This window comes from Delphinapterus leucas, chromosome 5 (assembly GCF_059928025.1).
Source record: "Delphinapterus leucas isolate spDelLeu-1000000601 "Yukka" chromosome 5, BTC_Dleu_Yukka2, whole genome shotgun sequence".
Lineage (NCBI taxonomy): Eukaryota > Metazoa > Chordata > Mammalia > Artiodactyla > Monodontidae > Delphinapterus > Delphinapterus leucas.
The window spans coordinates 13,749,867-13,773,884 of NC_143133.1; positions in this window are offsets into that span (position 1 = coordinate 13,749,867).

The following is a 24,018-nucleotide window of genomic DNA, read 5'->3' on the forward strand; positions in this document are numbered from 1 at the left end:
ATGGCTGTGGAATCTTAGTTCCCCAAGCAGGGATGGAACCCAGGCCCTGGCAGTGAAAGCACCAAGTCCTAACCATTGGACCACCAGGGAATTCCTGCTTTTTTCATTTTTAAAATATGTTTCAGACTGTCAGCCAATCACAACTATTTGTCAAAGTCCTGCTATTAGTTCACCACTGCAGGTAGCAGAAAAAAAAAATTAAAAATGAGGTGGCAATTGAAGTGTAGCAGAATATGCCACCCCAAAATATTCCTCTTTGGCTTAAGGATTATTTTGAGCTGATTAGTTTTTAGAAAAAGTGTACACAGGAGAATTTCTAAACATGGAGTAAAATTTACTCTTTTGTGAGGGAAATTTACATTTGTAAGGGAAATCTCCATTTGTAAGGTTATCTCCCTCTCTGTACCAGGAAGAAAAGGATGACTCTAGGTCACAAGAAACACTTATCAATGGAGAAGGACACTTGACTCTGTATAACAACCTTACCCTTGTTTATCTTACTTTTCTTGATAAACTCCCATTACTGACCTCCCCACCCCCTAACAGTTGTTTTTTTTTTTGTCTTTAGCTGAAAATGGTATATCAGGTGGTGACCTGGACCATTTCAGAGAGTTTTACTCGGTTTTCCTGGGCATCTCCCATGTATACACGAGGTATACATGTTATTAAACTTCTGTTTGGTTTTCTCTTGTTAATCTGTCTTTTATTACAGCGAGGTCTCAGTCAAAAATAATGAACGGCAAAGGGAAAATTATCTGAAAGTCACCACTCACCACTGTTGCTCTCTCTCTGCCCCCATAAAAGACTACCAACAAATACTTACTCATCTCCCTTCTTGCCTCTTTTCTAGTTCAGTTTCTCATCAACATTTCTTGCAAGGATTATCGCACGGATCTTAAGAGTTTCCTTTCTTTCTTGCCTGGGAACTATCCTTTATATTGCTTCCTGAGTGTTCTTTCTAAAACACAGATCTGGGACTTCCCTGGAGGTCCAGTGGGTAAGACTCTGTGCTCCCAATTCAGGGGGTCCAAGTTCAATCCCTGGTCAGGGAACTAGATCCCGCATGCATGCTGCAACTAAGAAGTCCACATGCCACAACTAAGAAGTCCACATGTTGAAACTAGATGATCCCATCTGCCCCAACTAGGACCTAACACAGCCAAAAGAAGTAAATAAACTTTTACAAAAAATTTAAAAAAAATAAAATAAAACACGGATCTGTCTATCTACCTACCCGCCTATGTATCTTATCTATCTATCTGGTGTCTACTTTGTGGCAGGCACTGTCCTAAGAGTTTGGGATTCAACAGCGAACAGATACAGAAGACCTCATGATGTGTACGTTTTCATAGAAGGAGACAAAGCATAAATGATAAACACAATAATGAGTATATTATAAAGTATTTTAGAAGGTGACAAATACCAAAGAAAAAGTAGAGCAAAGTAAGAACGACTGAGAGTGTTGAAGGTGGGAGTGGGATGGTTGGCCAGGACTGAAGCCGATTGAGAAGGTTGTTCATTAAATGAGAAGGTAACATTTAAACCAGTTCTGAAGAAGGTGAGGGAGTTAGCTGTGAAGATCCAAGCAAAGAGAATTTCAAGAAGAGGGACAGCTGAATTGTAAAGACCTATGGTGGAAGCCCTCCTGGCATGTTCAAGGAACAGAAAAGAGGCCAGTGAGTCTGGAGAAAAATGAGTGAGTATAGACAGAGATGGGATCAGAGAGGGTAGTAAGGATTTTGGCTTTCAATTTGAATCATATCAGAAGGCACTGGAGACTTCTGAGCAAAAGAATGACATGATCTGACTTAAGTTTTTTTAATGTTTATAGCAACTTTTTTTTATTTTTTTGAATTTTATTTTTTATGTAGCAGGTTCTTATTAGTTATCTCTTTTATACATATTAGTGTATACATGTCAATCCCCATCTCCCAATTCATCCCACCACCACCACCAACACCACCCCCAACTTTCCCCCCTTGGTGTCCATACGTTTGTTCTCTACATCTGTGTCTCTATTTCTGCCCTGCAAACGAGTTCATCTGTACCATTTTTCTAGGTTCCACATATATGCATTGATATATGATATTTGTTTTTCTCTTTCTGACTTACTTCACTCTGTATGAGTGACAGATGGATGTAGACAGTCTCTATATCCATCCACGTATCTACAAATGACCCAATTTCATTCCTTTTTATGGTTGAGTAATAGTCCATTGTATATATGTACCACATCTTCTTTATCCATTCATCTGTCAGTGGGCATTTGGGTTGCTTCCATGACCTGGCTATTGTAAATAGTGCTGCAATGAACATTGGGGTGCATGTGTCTTTTTGAATTATGGTTTTCTCTGGGTATATGCCCAGTACTGGGATTGCTGGGTCATATGGTAATTCTATTTAAAGGTTTTTAAGGAACCTCCACAGTGTTCTCCATAGTGACTGTATCAATTTATATTCCCACCAACAGTGCAAGAGGGTTCCCTTTTCTCCACACCCTCTCCAGCATTTGTTGTTTGTAGATTTTCTGATGATGCCCATTCTAACTGGTGTGAGGTGATACCTCATTGTAGTTTTGATTTGCATTTCTCTAATAATTAGTGATGTTGAGCAGCTTTTCATGTGCCTCTTGGCCATCTGTATATCTTCTTTGGAAAAATGTCTATTTAGGTCTTCTGCCCATTTTTTGATTGGGTTGTTTGTTTTTTTTAATATTGAGATGCATGAGCTGTTTATATATTTTGGAGATTAATGCTTTGTCTGTTGATTTGTTTGTAAATATTTTCTCCTATTCTGAGGGTTGTCTTTTCATCTTGTTTGTAGTTTCCTTTGCTTTGCAAAAGCTTTTAAGTTTCATTAGGTCCCATTTGTTTATTTTTGTTTTTATTTCCATTACTCTAGGAGGTGGACCAAAAGAGATCTTGCTGTGATTTATGTCAAAGAGTGTTCTTCCTATGTTTTCCTATAAGAGATTTACAGTGTCCGGTCTTACATTTAGGTCTCTAACCCATTTTGAGTTTATTTTTGTGTATGGAGTTAGGGAGTGTTCTAATTTCATTCTTTTACATAAAGCTGTCCAGTTTTCCCAGCACCACTTATTGAAGGGACTGTCTTTTCTCCATTGTATATCCTTGCCTCCTTTGTCATAGATTAGTTGACCATAGGCATGTGGGTTTACCTCTGGGCTTTCTGTCCTGTTCCACTGATCTATATTTCTGTTTTTCTTCCAGTACCATATTGTCTTGATTACTGTAGCTTTGTAGTATAGTATGAAGTCAGGGAGTCTGATTCCTTCAGCTCCACTTTTTTCCCTCAAGATTGCTTTGGCTCTTCGGGGTCCTTTGTGTCTCCATACAAATTTTAAGATTTTTTGTTCTAGTTCTGTAAAAAATGCCACTGGTAATTTGAAAGGGATTGCGTTGAATCTGTAGATTGCTTTGGGTAGTATAGTCATCTTCACAATATTGATTCTTCCAATCAAAGAACATGGTATATCTCTCCATCTGTTTGTGTCATCTTTAATTACTTTCATCAGTGTCTTATAGTTTTCTGAGTACAGGTCTTTTACCCCCTTAGGTAGGTTTATTCCTGGGTATTGTATTCTTTCTGTTGCAGTGGTGAATGGGATTATTTCCTTAATTTCTCTTTCTGATCTTTTGTTGTTAGTGTATAGGAATGCAAGAGATTTCCGTGCACTAATTTTGTATCCTGCAACTTTACCAAATTCATTGATTAGCTCTAGTAGTTTTCTGGTGGCATCTTTAGGATTCTCTGTGTATAATATCATGTCATCTACAAAAAGTGACATTTTTACTTCTTCGTTTCCAATTTGGATTCCTTTTATTTATTTTCCTTCTCTGACTGCCGTGGCTAGGACTTCCAAAACTATGTTGAATAATAGTGGTGAGAGTGGACATCCTTGTCTTGTTCCTGATCTTAGAGGAAATGCTTTCAGTTTTTCACCATTGAGAATGATGTTTGCTGTGGGTTTGTCATATATGGCCTTTATTATGTTGAGGTAGGTTCCCTCTATGCCCAGTTTCGGGAGAGCTTTTATCATAAACGGGTGTTGAATTTTGTCAAAAGTTTCTCTGCATCCATTGAGATAATCATATGGTTTTTCTTCTTCAATTTGTTAATATGGTGTATCACATTGATTGATTTGTGTATACTGAAGAATCCTTGCATCCCTGGGATAAATCCCACCTCATCATGGTGTATGATCCTTTTAATGTATTGTTGGATTCTGTTTGCTAGTAATTTGTTGAGGACTTTTGCATATATATTCATCAGTGATATTGGTCTGTAATTTTCTTTTTTCGTACTATCTTTGCCTGGTTTTGGTATCAGGGTGATGGTGGCCACGTAGAATGAGTTTGGGAGTGTTCCTTCCTCTGCAATTTTTTGGAAGAGTTTGAGAAAGATGGATGTTAGCTTTTCTCTAAATGTTTGATAGAATTCACGTGTGAAGCCATCTGGTCCTGGACTTTTATTTGTTGGAAGATTTTTAATCACAGTTTCAATTTCATTATTTGTGATTGGTCTGTTCATATTTTCTATTTCTTCCTGGTTCAGTCTTGGGAGGTTATACCTTTCTATGAATTTGTCCATTTCTTCCAGGTTGTCCATTTTATTTGCACAGTGTTACTTGTAATAGTCTCTTATGATGCTTTGTATTTCTGTGGTGTCCATTGTAACTTCTCCTTTTTCATTTCTAATTTCACTGATTTGAGTCCTCTCCCTCTTTTTCTTGATGAGTCTGGCTAAAGGTTTATCAATTTTGTTTATCTTTTCAAAGAACCAGCTTTTAGTTTTATTGATCTATGCTATTGATTTCTTTGTTTCTATTTCATTTATTTCTGCTCTGATCTTTATGATTTCTTTCCTTCTGCTAACTTTGGGTTTTGTTTGTTCTTCTTTCTCTAGTTCCTTCAGTTGTAAGGTTAGATTGTTTACTTAAGATTTTTCTTGTTTCTTGAGGTAGGATTGTATGCTATAAACTTCCCTCTTAGAACTGCTTTTGCTGTATCCCATAGGCTTTGGATCATCGTGTTTTCATTGTCATTTGTCTCTAGGTATTTTTTGATTTCCTTTCTGATTTTTTTCAGTGACCTCTTGGTTATTTAGTAACGTATTGTTTAGCCTCCATGTGTTTGCGATTTTTATGTGTTTTTTTCCCCTGTAATTTATTTCTAACCTCATAGCATTGTGGTCAAAAAAGATGCTTGATATGATTTCAATTTTCTTAAATTTACCAAGGCTTGATTTGTGACCCAAGATGTGATCTATCCTGGAGAATGTTTTGTGTGCACTTGAGAAGAAAGCATAATCTGCTGTTATCGGATGGAATGTCCTATAAATATCAATTAAATCTATCTGGTCTGTCATTTAAAGCTTGTGTTTCCTCAATAATTTTCAGTCTGGATGATCTGTCCATTGGTGTAAGTGAGGTGTAAAAGTCCCCTACTATTATTGTCTTACTGTTGATCTCTTCTTTTATAGCTGTTAGCATTTGCCTTATGTATTGAGGTGCTCCTATGCTGGGTGCATATATAATTGTTATATCTTCTTCTTGGATTGATCCCTTGATCATTATGTAGTGTCCTTCCTTGTCTCTTGTAACATTCTTTATTTTAAAGTCGATTTTATCTGATATGAGTATTGCTACTCCAACTTTCTTTTGATTTTCATTTGCATGGAATATCTTTTTCCATCCCCTCACTTTCAGTCTGTATGTGTCCCTAGGTTTGAAGTGGGTCTCTTGTAGACAGCATATATATGGGTCTTGTTTTTATATCCATTCAGCGAGCCTGTGTCTTTTGGTTGGAGCATTTAATCCATTCACGTTTAAGGTAATTATTGATATGTATGTTCCTATTACCATTTTCTTAACTGTTATGGGTTTGTTTTTGTAGGGCCTTTTCTTCTCTCATGTTTCCCAGTTAGAGAATTTCCTTTAGCATTTGTTGTAGTGCTGGTTTGGTGGTGCTGAATTCTCTTAGCTTTTGCTTGTCTGTAAAGCTTTTGATTTCTCCATCGAATCTGAATGAGATCTTTGTCGGGTAGAGTAATCTTGGTTGTAGGTTCTTCCCTTTCATCACTTTAAATATATCGCGCCACTTCCTTCTGGCTTGTAGAGTTTCTGCTGAGAAATCAGCTGTTAACCTTATGGGAGTTCCCTTGTATGTTATTTGTAGCTTTTTCCTGTTGCTTTCAATAATTTTTCTTTGTCTTTAATTTTTGTCAGTTTGATTACTATGTGTCTCAGTGTGTTTCTCCTTGGGTTTATCCTGCCTGGGACTCTGCACTTGCTGGACTTGGGTGGCTATTTCCTTTCCCATGTTAGAGAAGTTGTTGACTATAATCTCTTCAAATATTTTCTCAGGTCCTTTTTCTCTCTCTTCTCCTTCTGGGACACCTATAATGTGAATGTTGTTGCATTTAATGTTATCCCAAAGGTGTCTTAGGCTGTCTTCATTTCTTTTCATTCTTTTTTCTTTATTCTGTCCCACAGCAGTGAATCCCACCATTCTGTCTTCCAGGTCACTTATCCGTTCTTCTGCCTCAGTTATTCTGCTATTGATTCCTTCTAGTGTAGTTTTCATTTCAGTTATTGTATTGTTCATCTCTGTTTGTTTGATCTTTAATTCTTCTAGGTGTTTGTTCTTTAATTCTTCTAAGTCTTTGTTAAACATTTCTTGCATCTTCTCGATCTTTGCCTCCATTCTTTTTCCGAGGTCCTGGATCATCTTCACTATCGTTATTCTGAATTCTTTTTCTGGAAGTTTTCCTATCTTCACTTCATTTCATTGTTTTTCTGGGGTTTTATCTTGTTCCTTCATCTGGTACGGAGTCCTCTGACTTTTTATTTTGTCTATCTTTCTGTGAATGTGGTTTTCCTTCCACAGGCAGCAGAATTGTACCTCCTGACTTAAGTGTTTTAAAAGACCACTCAGGTTGTTGTATTGAGAGTAGACTGTTGGGTGAGGTTTGGGGCAGGAAGAGTGGAAGCAGGAAGACCAGTTAGAAAGCTATTGTAGTATGGCAGGTGAGAGAGGATGGAGGTTTCTACACGAGTAATAATGGTGAAGCACACCGGATATATTTTGAAAGCAGAGCCAACAGGATATGATATAAGATATGAAAACAAGAGAGTAGTCAAGGATGTGATCATGGCATTTGAGGCTAAGCAAATGGAAGGATGGAGATGCCATTAAATGAGATGAGGAAGACTGAGGGAGGGGTTGTGTGATGTTTGCAGGGGTAGATCAGGAATTTGGTTTTAGAATAATAAACTTGTGATGTCTATTTGACATCTAAGTGAGGATGCCAAGTAAGCAACTGGAGGTATAAGCCTGGAGTTCAGGTAAGAGGTCTGGCCTGGAGATACAATAATAAAGCCAATAGGTGTATACGTACACACACTGTTATAAGCATTTTACATATGCTAACTCATTTAATCCTCACAACAACCCCAAGAGGTAGTAGGAAATATTATCCTTCTTACTGAACTCAGGTCTGGCTGCTCACCACTCAAAAATCAATACCTGAGACACAGTTGTTGGTAGAAAGGAAAGTTACTTTTAATCAGAATGCCAGAAATCTGGGGAGATGGTGGACTCACTGTGCCCCCAAAACCACCTCCAAAGATTCTGCTCAGCCATGAAAGTTTTTAATGGGAAGTAATCTCAGTTAATCACTGAGATAGGAGGTCAGAGTCATCTCCATCCCCCACTGACTGCAGGTTCATTGACTCCTTGTGATCTTTCTTTAGATGCTATCTTGTTCACACAGTTTGTTCCAGAGATTATGGACACGGAAGCTAGGGAAGAGATCTGGTCATCTGTTAATTATTGATTCTTCATTTCTACTTTGATCCACAGAAAGAACCAATAGGTTAGTCAAGGTATTGTGTGATCAAAAGATTTGAAATGTGTGCAGGGCCAGAGATGAGTAGCATGGAGGTGCCTGGTTTAAGGTTAGTGACAGACAAAAGGGGCCTCCTGTAGAGGGCTCTCTCCTGCTAAAAGCTGCTTACAAATCCCCACTTCTCAGAATATCATTCCACTTCTACGGGATCATGGGTGAAGGTCTGCCTTCTGTAACTTCTTCATGCTGACACAGAGTGCCATGTTCTTAGAGTGGAAGATGTTGACATGGGTCTGTGGCATCTCTTTGCTGACAGTTGCTCCCGTTTACATATATGGGCAGAACAAGCTACAGTTATTCTGATGCCTGCAGATATAGATGATTATGAGCTACAGGGTTAATCCCATTCTCTTAAGGCCAGTTCTTGGAATTGTGCTAGCCATAGATTTAGTACTGCTCAAGATGTAGCAGCTTGTGTCATGGCTGCAGTCCTGTCATCATGCGTTAGCTTTTTCCCTCTGGTGGCAGTTATAGTATCTGTAAAGCAACTCGGGAATGTGCATCAGACACATTCTGAATGTGATTCTATTGTTCTAATCCTTAGCTGCTTGAGCCTGCTCTTTTGTGACTCAGGGAAGCCTGGGAGACTTCAGCTTTTCTACAAACAAGAGGCAGGGGAAATGGAGGAGCCTGCAGGGTTCTGCTTGGTTCCATCAACTCTTATTTCACGGACTGGAAAACTGAGGCACACAGCAATTAAGTAACTGAGGTCACAAAGGTAATTTGTGGAAGAGCCATGATTTTAATCCAGGCACGTAAGTATCACAACCCATGCTTTGAGCCACAATGATATAGTGCAGGTAATAAATTTGAGTCTTCAGCATATGAAGGAAATTTAAAGCCATGAGTCCAGGTGAGATCACCAAGAGAATATGATATCAAAAAGATGGTCTGAGAATTTGGTTAAAAATAAAATGGGGTGGGATGGAGGAAGGTGGGTAGGAACATAGATGGAAGAAAATTAGACCTGAGTAGATAAATTATGAAGCTGCATAATGGGCACATGGAGGTTCATTATACATTGCTATTTTTTGTATGACTAAACTTTTCCATTTAATTTGCTCAGAATCTGCAATTTGGGCAGGGCTCAGTGGGGACCTGTCATCTCTGCTCCAGTGGTGTCAGCTGTCAGCTGGGCTGACTCTCCTGGGCCCGAGGACCCATCTCTGAGTTGGCTCACTCACATGGCTGGCAAGTTGCTATGTCAGCTGGGAGCTCAGCCAGCACAGTGCTATCTTCATCTAGGGTCAATCCCAGATTTACTAAAGATAAGTAGTGCAAACAAGAATTACTTGAGACTTCTTCAAGCATGTGCCTTACTCTCAACTGACAAATGACCCTTCAGAGGTCATTGAGGAAGATTCCACTGATGCTGGGATTGTTTTCTTGATAACCGTTACAGGAAACAAGGAGAATACATTTGTTATCTAGGTCTTTGTAAATGCCAAGAGAGCCCCTGGACTTTACAGTAAGAGATATCTGAATTTTGTGCATACCCTTTGGCACAGCTCCTCCTTGGAACTTCTCCTTTGTGAAATACTGTAAATAGGGATTTCCCTAGTAGTCCAGTGGCAAGAATCCATCTTGCAATGCAGCGGACGCTGGTTCAATCCCTGATCAGGGAACTAAGATCCACATGCCGCGGGGCAATTGAGCCCTTGTGCCACAACCAGAGAGAAGTCTGCACACTGCAACAAAAGATCCCGCGTGCCGCAACTAAGACCCAATGAAGCCAATAAATAAATAAAAATTTTTCAAAAATAAAATTAAACTAAAAAATAAGAAAATATTTTAAATAGCTGCAAGAAGATAGGGAGAGGCTAAAAAGACATGTACAAATCCTTGTGTCTCTAACAAATAATAGGCACATAGCAAAAACTAATTAATCTTCTTATTTATAATTCAGAACAGTTCTGCTTGTGGGTTTAAAGAAGGTTTTTACCATGGATGGGTCAAGTGGTTGTTCCTCATCAGCATTCTAAGGTACTGACTGCCACTAAAACCCATCAGAGTTCACCCGAGAGTTTTTAACACTGAGACCTGATTTCTAAAATGCTTTGACACTTCAAATCAGGCGAGAGGTTGGAGTGCCAGTGCAGCATCTCTCCCCACGTACACCTGGAAAATATAGAAGGGTAAGGGGCAGCCAATCCTGAGATAAGTGGGTCACCTCACCTGCCACTGAACATACGCAACTGGACTGCTGGGCTGTTGTAGAGGAACCAGGGAGGATACAATTTTAAAAATACGTGGGGAGAGCTGAAAGGCAAGTTTTGTTTTTACTTCCTCATTTCTCCTAACTTAAAAATACAAAGGCTATCTGAGACTATCAGATGTGAATTAGTACACATTTTGATCATGATGTAGTATTTCTGCAAGTTGTATCTTTGCTTGTGCTTTATTATCTGAGAACAGATTTAAACAAGCCAGTTTTTCTCTTTGGTGAAGTCTCCAAGGGCATCGTTCTCAACAACAGGTACCTGTCATTGACCCATGTCACTGACCAAGGGTTGAAGTACTGGTACTTCTCAAACACTCAAAGAATTGAAATAAGTCTCAGGAACAGGTATAAACCCTTTCACCCTCTGCCTTCTACTAGTGTAACTTAATTAAATCACAGTAAGGGAGTTCCCTGGTGGTTCAGTGGTTGGGAGTCCGCCTGCCAATGCAGGGGACACGGATTCGAGCCCTGGTCCGGGAAGATCCCACATGCCGTGGAGCAACTAAGCCTGTGCACCACAACTACTGAGCCCGTGTGCTGCAACTACTGAAGCCTGTGCACCTAGAGCCCGTGCTCCGCAACAAGAGAAGCCACCACAATGAGAAGCCCGCGCACTGCAACAAAGAGTAGCCCCCACTCGCTGCAACTAGAGAAAGCTGGCACGCAGCAATGAAGACCCAAAGCAGCCAAAAATAAATAAATAAACAAATTAATTATCTTTAAAAACTCACAGTAAGTTAATGAGGCATTTGGAGAGCAAACTACTTCATTCTCAATACAAACACATTTTGAGCTCTTTTCTTCCTTTGCCTCTCCCCACCACCCGTTAGTGCTCACCATCTTCTCCTTGGTTTCTAGGAGGTCCTCATCTCCTGATTTTCGTCTACCTTCCTTACTCTGCTTCTGCACCCAACCCCAATGTGTGGTTTTTTCCCCACACCATGCAACTCTGTGACACCAGCTGGGTGTCTTACAATTCAACTCAATTCTGACACTATCTACCTGGATGTAGCCTCAGATCCCACAAGCTAAGGACTCAGTGCTACAGTAAGACTGCCCCCTGCTCCAAACTTCAGAGGCTAATCGCAAGTCCAAGTTGTCACCTGTGCTTCTTACCCATCAGCTACAGATCAGAGGTTCCAACATCCCCCTCCTTGGGTTCAATTAATTTGCTAGAAAGGCTCACCGATCTCAGAGAAACATTTTACTTACTAGAGTATCAGTTTATTATAAAAGGGTATAACTCAAGAATGTCAGACAAAAGAGACCCATATGGCAAGGTATGGGGAAAGGACACAGAGCTTCCTGGCTCTCTGAGAGCACCACTCTCCCTGAACCTCCAGATGTTCATTAACCTGAAGCTCTCCCAACCCAATCCTTTTGGGGTTTCATGGAGGTTTCATTACAGAGGCATGATTGATTAAATCATTGGTCATTGGTGACTGAACTCAATCTTCGACCCTCTCTCCCCTCCTTGGAGGCTGAGGGGTTGGAGGTGGGACTGAAAGTTCCAACCCTCTAATCACACGATTTGTTCTCCTAGCAAGCAGCCCCCCCTCCTCAGGTTACCCAGGAACTTTCTAAAAGTCACTCATTAACATAACAAGACACTTTTATTGCTCTCATCACTTAGGAAATTCCAAGGGTTTTAGGAGCTCTGAGTCAGAAACAGGACAAAAACAGAATATATATCTCTTATTATATATCACAGCATCACACTTACACATCTCAGACTCTTCTTCAGCTTCTCACACCTTCTCCCCATCATCCTTACTATTCCTGTGGCAGTAGCGGCAGTGGTAATAGCAGTAGGTAGAGAAACAGCACCAATGGCAGTGGTAGTAATAAGAGTAGTAAGTAACGGCATGGCAGTGTTGTTAACTTCAATTATTGTAGCAGTTTTCTAAAACTTTTCCCTAGCCTCAGTCTTGCCCCTTATTGCATCCTTCACATTACCACTAATATAATTCTTCCAAAATAAAAAGTTAATCATATCATGCCCTTTCAATCTTCTAATGTCTCCCATGACCTTGGGGATAAAATATAAATTCTTAGTATGGTATAAAAGTTCTGTCACCGGGCTTCCCTGGTGGCACAGTGGTTGAGAGTCCGCTTGCCGATGCAGCAGACACGGGTTCGTGCCCCGGTCCGGGAAGATCCCACATGCCGCGGAGTGGCTGCGCCCGTGAGCCATGGCCGCTGAGCCTGCGCGTCCGGAGCCCGTGCTCCGCAACGGGAGAGGCCACAGCAGTGAGAGGTCCGCGTACCGCAAAAAAAAAAAAAAAAAAAAAAGTTCTGTCACCAGCCAGCCCTGTCTGTCTCAGCCCCTATATGTGCCCTTTGCCACTGCCATCCCAAACAACTTGCATTTTGCCACATACGGCATGCTATTTCTCACCTCTCTTCCTGGAATGCCCTTCGCCTTATCTCCTGCTGGACTACCAACCCAAATGATTCCCATGTATCCCTCCAAAAACAGCTGCAGTAAAGTTTCCTCTCTAGGAAGAGAATCCCAAGTCTCCAGGCTACATCAAACACCACATGAAAAAGATTATTATTTTGCTCTTTGTTAATTTATTTGAATCCCTCTTTCCTGCGTGCCCAGTAGCCAACTGCAAGCATGTTAGAGATACTCAAGAAAAGGGTGAATGAATAAATGAGTGAATTATAGCTCAATTATAGATTAATACATACACTGCTTTTCTTTTTCCAGTTACAACTTGCCCTGTCTCCTCAGGTTGCTCATTGTCTAGCAAGGGAGACAGAAATGTAAGTATTATAATAATTTTAGAGGATTCATGGGCCCTCTTAGGCTCACTCAGGAATCCCACGTTAACAACCAATTAAATAATGATGAAATGGACACACAGGATAAAAGAGATCACACATCATTTAGTGACATATAGTGTCAGAGACTAGTCAGAGCATTTGCTTTATAAAATAAAGAACAGGGCCACGCCTGCCCTGCAGGCTGACAGTAATCCACTAGACAGCACCTCTGGAGAAAGGTCACTCAACCAGTTTTGAATCCACCTAGTTGAGGGCACGGTGAAGTACCTGGTAAAATGCTTTGTCATAATCCTTTGTTTTTCTCAGATCTACTAACCTCATAAACTTTATTTTTAAGAAATGCATACTAGCTTTTTGTTCCTCTGGACTTTATCCACATAAAGCCTTGAGAGTGTCTTCCTGGGTCTTCTGAGCTCTGGCCATTTTCCATGTAAAGTTTCCATTCTGGTTCTCTGATCTTGCCTCACTCAATTGGTTTCTCTTCTACTTTCCTCAGCCCTACTTTCAGCAATCTAATTCACAGGGTGTGACTGCTCACCTCACTACCTGCCCTAAGCTCTGTTCACCACTTTCCTTAATCACAAGCCTTTTCTTCCACACCAAGCTTTCTTTTCTCATCACTCCTTCCTCTACCCTAGATTAGGATGGTATATTCCACCTTCCTCTTTATCAGCGTTCCATCTAGTCTTGGCCAGGCAGCAGCCTCTAGTTCACCCTGAAATGTAATCTCCAAAGTCCACATGTATTTGCATCTAAATATATCCTTTGTCAATACAGTGGTCAGTTCCAGGGCCCTCACAGATACTAAAATCCTGGAGGCTCAAGTTCCTCATATAAAAATGGCATAGTATTTGCATATAACCTACGCACATCCTCCCGCGTACTTTAAATAATCTCTAGGTTACTTATAATAACTAATACAATGTGAATGCTATGTAAATTGTTGTAAATACAATGTAAAAGCTATGTAAATAGTTGCTGGTACACAGCAAATTCAAGTTTTGCTTTTTGGAACTTTCTAGGATTTTATTTTTTTCCGAATATTTACTATCCATGGTTGATTGAATCCATGGATGCAGTACCCACAGATATGGAGGGCCGACTGTAGTCAGAAAGAGTATTACACAGCATCATACAGCACTGGGATCCATGTTTCTACATCCCAGTTCGTTTTGCCATTGGTATCACCCCTGTGTGAGCTAACTGGCTCAACTGTTTAGAGCTGTCTTTCAAGTTTTCATGAGCTACAGACCCCCTTATTCAAATAAAATCTTAGGGCTAGAAAGTAACATTTAAAACTGACTTGCTCTGGCTGATGTGGGTGTGAAATCCTGAGCCCCCTTTGCCTCTCAGTCCCATCACCCCTACGGGTTCTGCAGTGCCTCAAGGTTGAAAAAACACTGGGTTAGGGCACATTCTAATGCAGCTCAAGTGGTAAACTCCACACCATTGTTCCAGGTTTTGCCACCGGCCCTGCAGTATCCATGAAAGCAGCATGACAGTGGGCATGTGGGCCAACTCTGGAGAAAGACTGCCAGGGTCCAGAGCCCCGGTCCCTCCGTTCACTAGCTGAGGCTCTTTGGGCAATTGACTTAACCCCTCTGTACCTCCACTTTTTCATCATAAGACAAAGATCATAATGGTTCCTGACTCTTTGCTTGTGAAAAGGATTAAATGAGTTCATAGGTGGAGAGAGCTTAAAAGAATGCCTGGCTGACCCAGAGAGGTGGTAAATAAATATTTGGTATTATTATCTTCCAAAATCATACTGTATTTGTAAAGAAGACCTGGGGGCAAAGTGTAAGTGGCTCAGCACAGTCCTACTGTCACAGAACACAGCCTGTGTCAGCAGTCAGGACTGTCCCCCTACATAAAGTACCACAGGCCGTCCCTTTGCAAACTACGTCTTGCAATGCAGGAAACGGTAACTCAGGGCCTTCAAAGGGGACACTGGCTTTATCCAACAGAGTGACTAGCTCCACAAAGGAGTTTGCTTCCCAGGGTTTACTAGAGATTTAGGTCAGGTGAAAGGTTATACACAGTGCACAGCTTTTCAATGGAAACGGACTGGGCCGTTTGATTAGACTTGTAAATCTAAGGTTAATTGGGTGTTGAGCGTTGCAGCTATAGGAAATAGGGTACTTGGCATGTTTGTATATTTCTGAGTCTGTCCCTTGTTTATAGCTACAAACATATGCCATTAATTTATGATTTTCCTTCTATAGGCTTCACCAGAGCAACACAAATAGAGATTAGTCATTAAACCCAGGAGGAATCTGAGAACAGGACATAAAATTTAAAGAAGGTTATATACTGAGAGAAAAAAAAATGATGTAAGAAGTAGAGGCAACAGAAAATCAGCTGCTAAATCTTCAGGATAATGCATTTTTACAGGTTGTTTTTAATAATACTCACTATATTGTACTTTAATCTGTGGTCCTCCAAGCTAAGCTAAGTGACTCCCAAGAGAAGGGGAGAGGTTTTTCTAAGTAGTGTAAATAAGTCTTTCAAATGAAAGAAAAAAAAAAAAGAACTGAATTTTGTCTTTCCTGAGTTTGTATTTTCTTTATTACTCTTTGTCCACCAGACCCGCAGGGAATGTGGAGTGTGTAGGGATCGACTCTATTTCCTGACTGCCTGCCTTCCCAACTAAAACCTGGAACGAGAAGATGGGACTGAGGTCCTTCAGGCTCAGCCCACATCAGACCCCTTCCTGGCCAGTGGAGAAAATGTAGGAATAGCTTTGTCAGCACCTTCACGCACATCCCTCTGATTAGAGCGGAAGGAACTGGTGATGATACAGTTCACATTCCCCATCCTCAATTCCAAAATCCCAAAAGCCCTGCAACCAAAAGTTTTTCCCATAAATTTGGCACAAAAATTCATTTGGTGGCAAAATCTGACCTTCTTAACATGTAGCTGAGGACAGTCATACTTTGTCTCACTTAGCGTGATGATACATACATTTTTGTGGTGGAAATATGATAATATTTATTTATGGGGTGTTGATCCAGACCCCACTGGAAATATTATACAATGTATGAGATACATACCATTTTACCTTTCTAAAATCTATAAAATTTTGAATTTCTAAACATACCTGGTCCCTTGGGTTTAGATAAAAGATGGTGGGCCTGTCCTGAATGTTCTGAGGTGGTAAGAGATCTGAAAAAAAAGAGGACACATTCTGGCTCTGCAGAAGGTAACGTGAGCTGCAAATCTAGAAGTGCTTCAGATGGATGGGAACTCAAAGTGAGCTGTCGGTATTATCTATCTCAGCTTGAGGAGCAGGAAAGCAGTGCAGTGAGTGACAAAAATCAGTCAGCAGCCACATTCCTTGATCCACTATGCATCGCTGCCCACCAGTCTAGACTGAGGCCCAGCTGAACACACAACAGAAGGTATTTCCACACCTACCTCCTAGAATCCTTATCTCGGAACCCACTGCAGGTGCTTTTGCCAGCATCTTCATTTTTTCACTCTCTTTCACCATCTCTCTACACTAAACAATTCCTCTTCTATTCTTATAAGTTCAATATTAATCACCACGCAGAATTCACTGGTGGTGATAGTAAGTTTAGGAAATCTAAAAAGAACAATATTAGTTTCATTCTGGTTATACTTGTTTTATTTTTTTATTCTGGATTCACACTGGCTGGGTTCAAATGATGGTTCCGGTCATCTATGTGACTGTAGATGAATAATTTAATCTCCTTGTGCCTCAGTTTTCTCATTTATAAAATACGGATAATAGTACCGATCTCACACAGTTGTTGAGAGGATTAAATGAGCTAATACTACATGAAGCACTTAGAAGAGTGATTGGCAAATTGTGAGTGCTCCGTAAATGTAAGCTACTATTATTTCTGCGGCTGTCTGTAACTGTCTTCTAAACGAGCTCCGTATACTGGTAATGTTTTTTTCCTTATAGAATTCCTTATATCAAATTTCCTAAGATGGTACCATAAGCACATTTGCTGGTCAGTAATTATTTGCTAGGTATGAAGACAAAGGAGAAGAAAACAGCAACAACAAAAAATAGATGCACAATCAAAACCTCAGTATGAAACTACAAGCTTTCATCACATTGCCGACTGTAACATTCTTGTGTTTTGCACAGTTTCTCCCCCTCCTCTTTCTTCCTCTTGCTAATTTGTTTTAAAAGCTAAGAAATAAAATAAAAAGAGGATAACAAAAGACTTGGTGTACAAATTTCAAAATAAAACCATCAGGCAGGAACAAATCTTTGAGGAAGTCCTTCATAGTATATACACATTTTTGTTTTCAGATTACCCATCCCTTAAATTAGTGTAAATAATATTAATCGAATTGTCCAGCTAAGAATACACTAAGGACAATTAATTCTGCATTAAATTGAACCCCAATTACTTAAACATTGTAACTAGGAAAGGAATCTTTCCAATGATATATCCTTCCCTGATATCTCACAAAGCTCTTCCATTCAGAGTTAGACCTTGGAGAAGATACTCCTTGACCTTCCCCAAGACATCAGAAGCAACATCTGTTCAAACTGGCATGTGGGTCATCTCCACCAATGGATTCATAATTTTCAGGTTCATTTTCAGTGCTCTCTACCCTGTGTCCGTCATTGTAGAAGAGAAACTGGGAACCCCATATACTCACTATTCCTCTCTCACCTCCTGCTCTGACTATGGAATTAACGTTGGGGCACCTGTGACTTTTTTCTAGGGTCAGCCCTAATTGGACCAACTCATATTTGTTTTAGTCGAATTCACCTCCACCCTATTTTATTTATCAAAAAAGTACACACCAAAAAGAATGCACAACTTAAGGTGGAAAAAAAAATCACAGCTAAATGTAGGTTTAAAGCTGAAGAGACTTGAGATTGAAAAACTGCCAGTTCTCACTGCTCACTTACTCACATGAGGGTTTACAGCTCCTGAAATCATGCCAGGACTTTGAAAATGAAAGCTTGCAGTTAGAAAACGATGGCTCATGACAGCAGAGATCAGTCATGTGATAGGCCAAGCATTTTCCGTCATTGCCTTCTTCAATCAGACAGAGCTCAGAAACAGAGGTTAATCGGTCAGATAGCATCCACAGAGGCTGAGGGCAGCAGGATCCGGCTGCAGCAATTAATCATTTAATTGCTTTCTGATTCACTTTAAATGTCTTTTAAAAAGATATTAAAGAAAAACATTATTGAAAGAACATTTTAGACTATTTAATAAAGATCCAACATACCCTTTGTGAACCAGAAAATAAATGGATCTCTAGCCCAACTCTGTTCAATGTTTTCTTGGGCAACATTTACTTATACAGAGGAAGGAATGACAGAGTCTCTGCAGCAGGCAGAAGAAAAAGCATGTATAAAAGCACTTAGGAAAGAAAGTATGGGTGTAAATAAAAATAGGCTTTTTGTTTGTTTGGCTGTTTGGTTTTTTTGGCTAAATTGTAGAGTGTGTGACAGGAGTTGATGGGAGAGCCGACAAACATAGTAAACTAGATTTTAGAGAGCCCTGAATGCTGAGATAAAAGAGCCTGGACTTTGAAAGAAAAAAGAAAAAGAGAGAGAGAGAACCTGGACTTGATTTACTAATTAGGCAATGGGAGCCACTGAAGACTTCTGAGCAGAGAAAGCAGCACGAGTAGGGTACAGCATGAACTGTGGGGTCCATCAGCCCTAGGTTATAATTCTAGCTATCCCTCAGAGCTGGTGTGAGCACATTATGACCTTTTTGGAGCCTCCCAAGCTGAACAATGGAAGTAATAATACCATTGCCAGGGTTACTGAAACATTAGAAATAACATACGTAACATCCACAGCCCAGGGCTTGGCACAGGAAAAGCACCTAGCAAATGGTGTTAGCTGTCCTCCTGCTGTGCTCTGGGTAGGAAGGTCAAAGGGGAAAAGATGGGAGGAGGGAGACCAGAGAGGTCCAGGTAGGAGGTAGAGAGCCCAGACAAGACAAAGTACAGGCAAGGAGAGCTGCAAAGAGAAAACGTGACAGACTATGAGGGACACAACAAAGGTAGAACCCAAGGAAATGGAGACTAAGAAAGATTTAACTTGTTCAGAGCCATTTGACAATGACTGGACATGACTGAGGGAAGAAGAGAAGCCAGAGAGACCCCAAGAATCTGGTTGAGATAAGCATCACACAGGTCGGAGAGACGCAAACGTCTATGAGGTCCAAAATAAATAATAAACGTAAATAAATGCCAAACACTGAGCTTGCATTTCTAGAATGACTACAGAAATAACCAAAAACATATTTCTTTCTGCAATGATCCCATGTGAATTCCTGAGCTGCCCTGAGAACAATTTTTAAATCCACAGGGCCAGATGATTTTGGTCATGACATTACTCAGCGTCGTACACCAGGCAGGGCCCTCCTTCACCACACTCCCCTCTTCACGTCACCTCAACCACAGACATCCCACCGTTTCCTCAGGCACTTCCTCCTGGCTTCACTGTCGTCACTTTATGATCCTCTCAGCTCAAATAACTGCTGATGCTCTCCTCAGGCTGGAACTGCCTTCCCCACAAGACCCAGATGCTTGGATAACAGGTAGAGAAATACCTGGCACTTCACAACAGCGGGGCAGCGCCTAATAACTCATTGCACCTGACATTTTCATTACACACTGCATTAGAAGTTTCTTCAGGAAGCAGCCTTAATAATTTTGTACCACTCTGCTCAGTGGGGATTAATATTAATTACTTACACATAGGGGTGGAAGCCACTCTTTCAGGACAAACTTCTGTCCTCGTCTGGGTCATTGTGGGTTTCGGCCGTGTCAGCTCCATATAATTCTCAAAGGAATCAACCCATAGACACTTCCCAGCCATGCATGTGCCTGCAGGACACACAGGGGAAACTTTATAGCGTATATAAATGGGCTTTAACATCACAGTATACATTTCGGGATGTATGTCTAACTTGTTAGACATACTGAAAAGCTGACGAGCCACTTTGAGCCTTTTCGGAGGCCTCTGCTTCGCATCGGCAGCCCTAGAGAAGCACAGGATTGCACTGTCTTCCCACTCACCTCCCTCTTGCTCTCCCTGCAGGAGCATCTCTGCCTAAGCTTGCTCTGGAGCATTTAGAAGTTCTAGTGAGACTATGGGTTTTTTTGTGTGTGTGTCCCTGAATAGTTTTTCTCTTCTTCCACTAAAGTTGTTTTTCTTGAATATCTCTGAGAAAACATTGAATATGGTTTAACTTTATTTGATCCTTAACTTCAGGACAAATGTCATGCTGATTTATTTCCAGTTAATGAGGTTGTACTTCCCATGCAACCTGACCGCCTCCAGAATGACAAAACTCCATACACATACAGGGTTTTAGAGGTAAAAATGTTTTATGCTTTACAAAGAGAAGTGGGACTTGGGAAGGGGGTTGACGACAATGTGAGGCCAAGGATTGTTTAGAAGCCACCTCCTCACGGATAGGAAAGTGTTCCTTCTGGATTCTTCACAGTATTCTTAATCCAGGAGCACTTGGCATCGGGCACTAAATGGGCTATTTGCACGGCTGATCCTCTGATGGTGTGCAAGTGCTTTTCTTTTCAAGTTACTCCTGGTTCTGAAGAGTGGAGGCTGATATGTATGGTTAAGAGTTCTACGTTTTTTTGTTTTTCTTTTTTTTAACCTCTGTGTACCAGAGTAATATTAGTGCTGAACATCGACTACCCACTTAGTGCTACTATTCCTATTTTAATCCTGTACCACCACTCTGTGAAATAAGGTATTATTATTACTCCTATTTTTCAGATGAAGGAACTGAGCCTTACAGAGTTTAGATAACTTCCTCAAGGCCAGACAGCAGTAACTGGGAAAACCAGAACTCAAATCCAGGTCTCTTTTATACCAGAGTCAGAGTGAAAAGTCATAAAAACTCACTGGGACAATAGCATCCACGAATGGTCATTTACTAGAAAATTCTGGCTTGCCATCCACAATAAAGGGGAAAAAGCCTCAGTACTTACCACTATGAGTTTGATTCCACATACACCTCTGAGCATATAATAACCTTAACTGTTTCAGGAAGAGGTACATCAACTCTGTGACATTTATTGACTTCTTACTCTATACAAGGCACGCAGCTAATTAATCACTCAGTGGAGGAGGTTGGGTCTCAAGAAGAGTAAGATGTCCGTTTCTCAAGGTACCTACAATCCAGCTGGGTAGACAAGCCCTAAATACATGCAATGTATTGATTGCATGTAATGATACGTGTAATGATATCAGGAAAGGCATTGCAAATCTTGATGAGATTCATTACCAACTTAACAATACAGAGCAAAAGTGCTAGGGTGAGTCAGGTGAGGGAGACTTCTCTCCAAGCAGGAGTCAGAGAAGACTAGATTGGAGGCATGGGACTTGAGGTGGGAACTGAGAGAGGGGTAGCCCTTGGTGAGGCTGGAGATTGCTGGGAAGTGGAAGCGGCATCCAGGAGGAGTGAGAAGGTATCCCTGGAGTGGGTACGAGGTCTCCACAGTTCTGTGCCATTACACGGTGCTCGACTGGAATGCAGCATGGGCCCACAGTCAACAGTGACACTATTACAGACTGAAGTGTGTCCCCTGAAACTCATGAGCTGAACCCCTAACCTCCAGTGTCAGTATATTTAGAGGTAGGGCGTTAAAAGAAGTAATTCAGGTTAAATAAGGTCATACGGGTGGGACCTTAATCCAATGTCCTTATAAGAAAGAGACACCAGAGATGCTCAAGCACAGAGGAAAGACCATGTGAGGACATGACAAAAAGGCAGCAATCTGCAAGCCAAGGGGAGAGGCCTCAGGAGAAACCAAACCTGTCAACACTTTTATCTTGGACTTCCAGCCTCCAGGACTGTGAGAGAACACATTTCTGTTGTTTAAGCTACCCAGGCTGTGGTATTTTGTTCTGGCAGCCCTAGTAGGCTAATTACACACACCTCCATCTATTTCATGTATAACTTCTCTGCCCTGGCAGGATCTGCCACCCCTCCCCTACGCTCCCTTGGATCCTAACTATCTTAGAGGGCTTGAAACCTGGAGTAGCAGGTTTCCAAACCTGTGGGCTCTTCCATTTGTATCATGCAGACCTCTGTTGGAATGCTTGAACAAGCTGAGGATGATCTAAGGCAGTGCATTTCAAATTCCCTATGGTGAAGAACCACCATCCCCCCATTCCTTGGCTGACAGATACACCATCTTACTGTGCTTGCTGAATAGGCAGTAGCAGCCACAAGCAACTCACTGTGTAAATTTAACAACATTCTATTCAACAGTGTCCCCTGATCAGGTGTGTGGATACGGCAGCCAGGCAGTGGTGGGCTGGCAATGAACAGCACCCAGGGTGGTGGGGTGGGATGTAGGAGGAGTCCTGATTTGTACCATTTGCCCATTTGCAAGATGAAAATACCTCCGGCCATGACTGATTTCAAGCTACCGACTTGAAGTCACTGAGCCACAGAGATGGGAAGAAACGCCCACAATCGGCTCTCTCCAGCCGGTATCACCCACCTCCAGCCCATCACGGTGGCAGTGCACAATGACTGAAAAGTTTCTAAGTACTTACTTGTCATTTTTGGACTTAACTCCTTGCAGAAAGCAGGTCACACTTGGCATAACACTGACCTAAATGTTTTAAGTGTAGGTGTCCCCAAAGAGGTGCCCTAAAGTCCATTAGCTCACTGTTTTATCAGGATAAATTCTGGATCCACAAGGTTCTAAGAAAGCATTTTCAGAAAGGGCCTGTTTCCCCAAAATTAGCTATGAAAAAAATGGCAGAAGCTCAGCTCTTGTCTTCTCTCCCTCTTTTTCCTTCCCTTCATCTAGAAATATTATCTCAAAGACCTTCTCCCCATCTCTTACCTTTCCCCTTCCCTTGTCCTCTCTTTCCTAAAGGATTGTTCTTCCATTTCCCTTGCTTTCTTCCACATCACAGTTAAGCGCAACCTTTCAAATGGTCTACTCTCTTTCTCCTACAACTTGGCTCTATTGTGGGGATGGGATCCCAGTCTTTGTTATAAGAAACAATGAAGGGATAAACCCACTCAGGCAACTCAAGGGTAAAACCCAGAGCAGCAAGCAGATTTAAAGGGCCGACAGGATTAAAGGCAGAAAATGGAGTTATATTAGCCCTCTTTATCCTTGCTTTTCCAGAACCAATTTGGCTTTGTTCTTTTTTCTTTTTTTTCAAACACGAAGCCAGCCATTAGTAGCATAGCGGAAGCCTATGGCATACAGAGCAGTGATTGGAGTGGGAGGGACACCGGCACTGACGCCCAGACAAGAGGTAATTAGGGCTGACCTTGGGAGGTGGCCACGAGAATAGAAACAAAAACAGAGATACAAGCCATAAAGCCATATTTTGAAGTAAAATCAACAAGATTGGACCACTGATTAGAGATAGAATAGGGAAGGAAATAGGCAAGGGAAGAAGATGGTGCAAGGTTTTGAACACTGACTGCAGCCAGATGAGTCATCCTGGAGCTCGGCTCCGAATGAGTTACTCAAATGAGAAAAAGCCTTGGATGGCTCCAAGCCCACTGCACACAAAATAAAGTCTAAATTCCTGTATAAGAACTGCCACAGTTCTGCACTGAGTTATCAGCAAGCGTGGACTCATTCATTCAGTCAACAGACATTTATTGAACAGCTATTATGTGTTATGCTGGATCAGGGAATCAAAAATGGGGAAAAGGCACAGTTCCTGACTTTGATGAATTCAGAGCCTGAAGGGGGTAACCTTCAAATAAATCAATACACATACGCTCAAGCCCTGTTCACAATGTTCTCTTCATCTGAAATCCATTTGTTTATTGAGTGCTCACTCTATGCCAGAGACTGCTCTTGGCCCTAGAGACCCAGTCAAGTTAATTCCATTCGTTTCCCCATCAGACCTGTGCATTATTGGTTTGGGATTGTCTGCATAGAGAGCTGAGGCCAAAGGGAACCTCAAAGGGGAAAGACTGAAGAAGAGGAAGAGAATCAGCACCAGACTCTTGGAGTAACGCCTACAGTTCAAGGATTAGAAAAAAGGGAGGAGAGCCAAAAGTGGCCAGAGGAGTAACCAGAGAGGGACAAACAAGTCATAGAAGCTG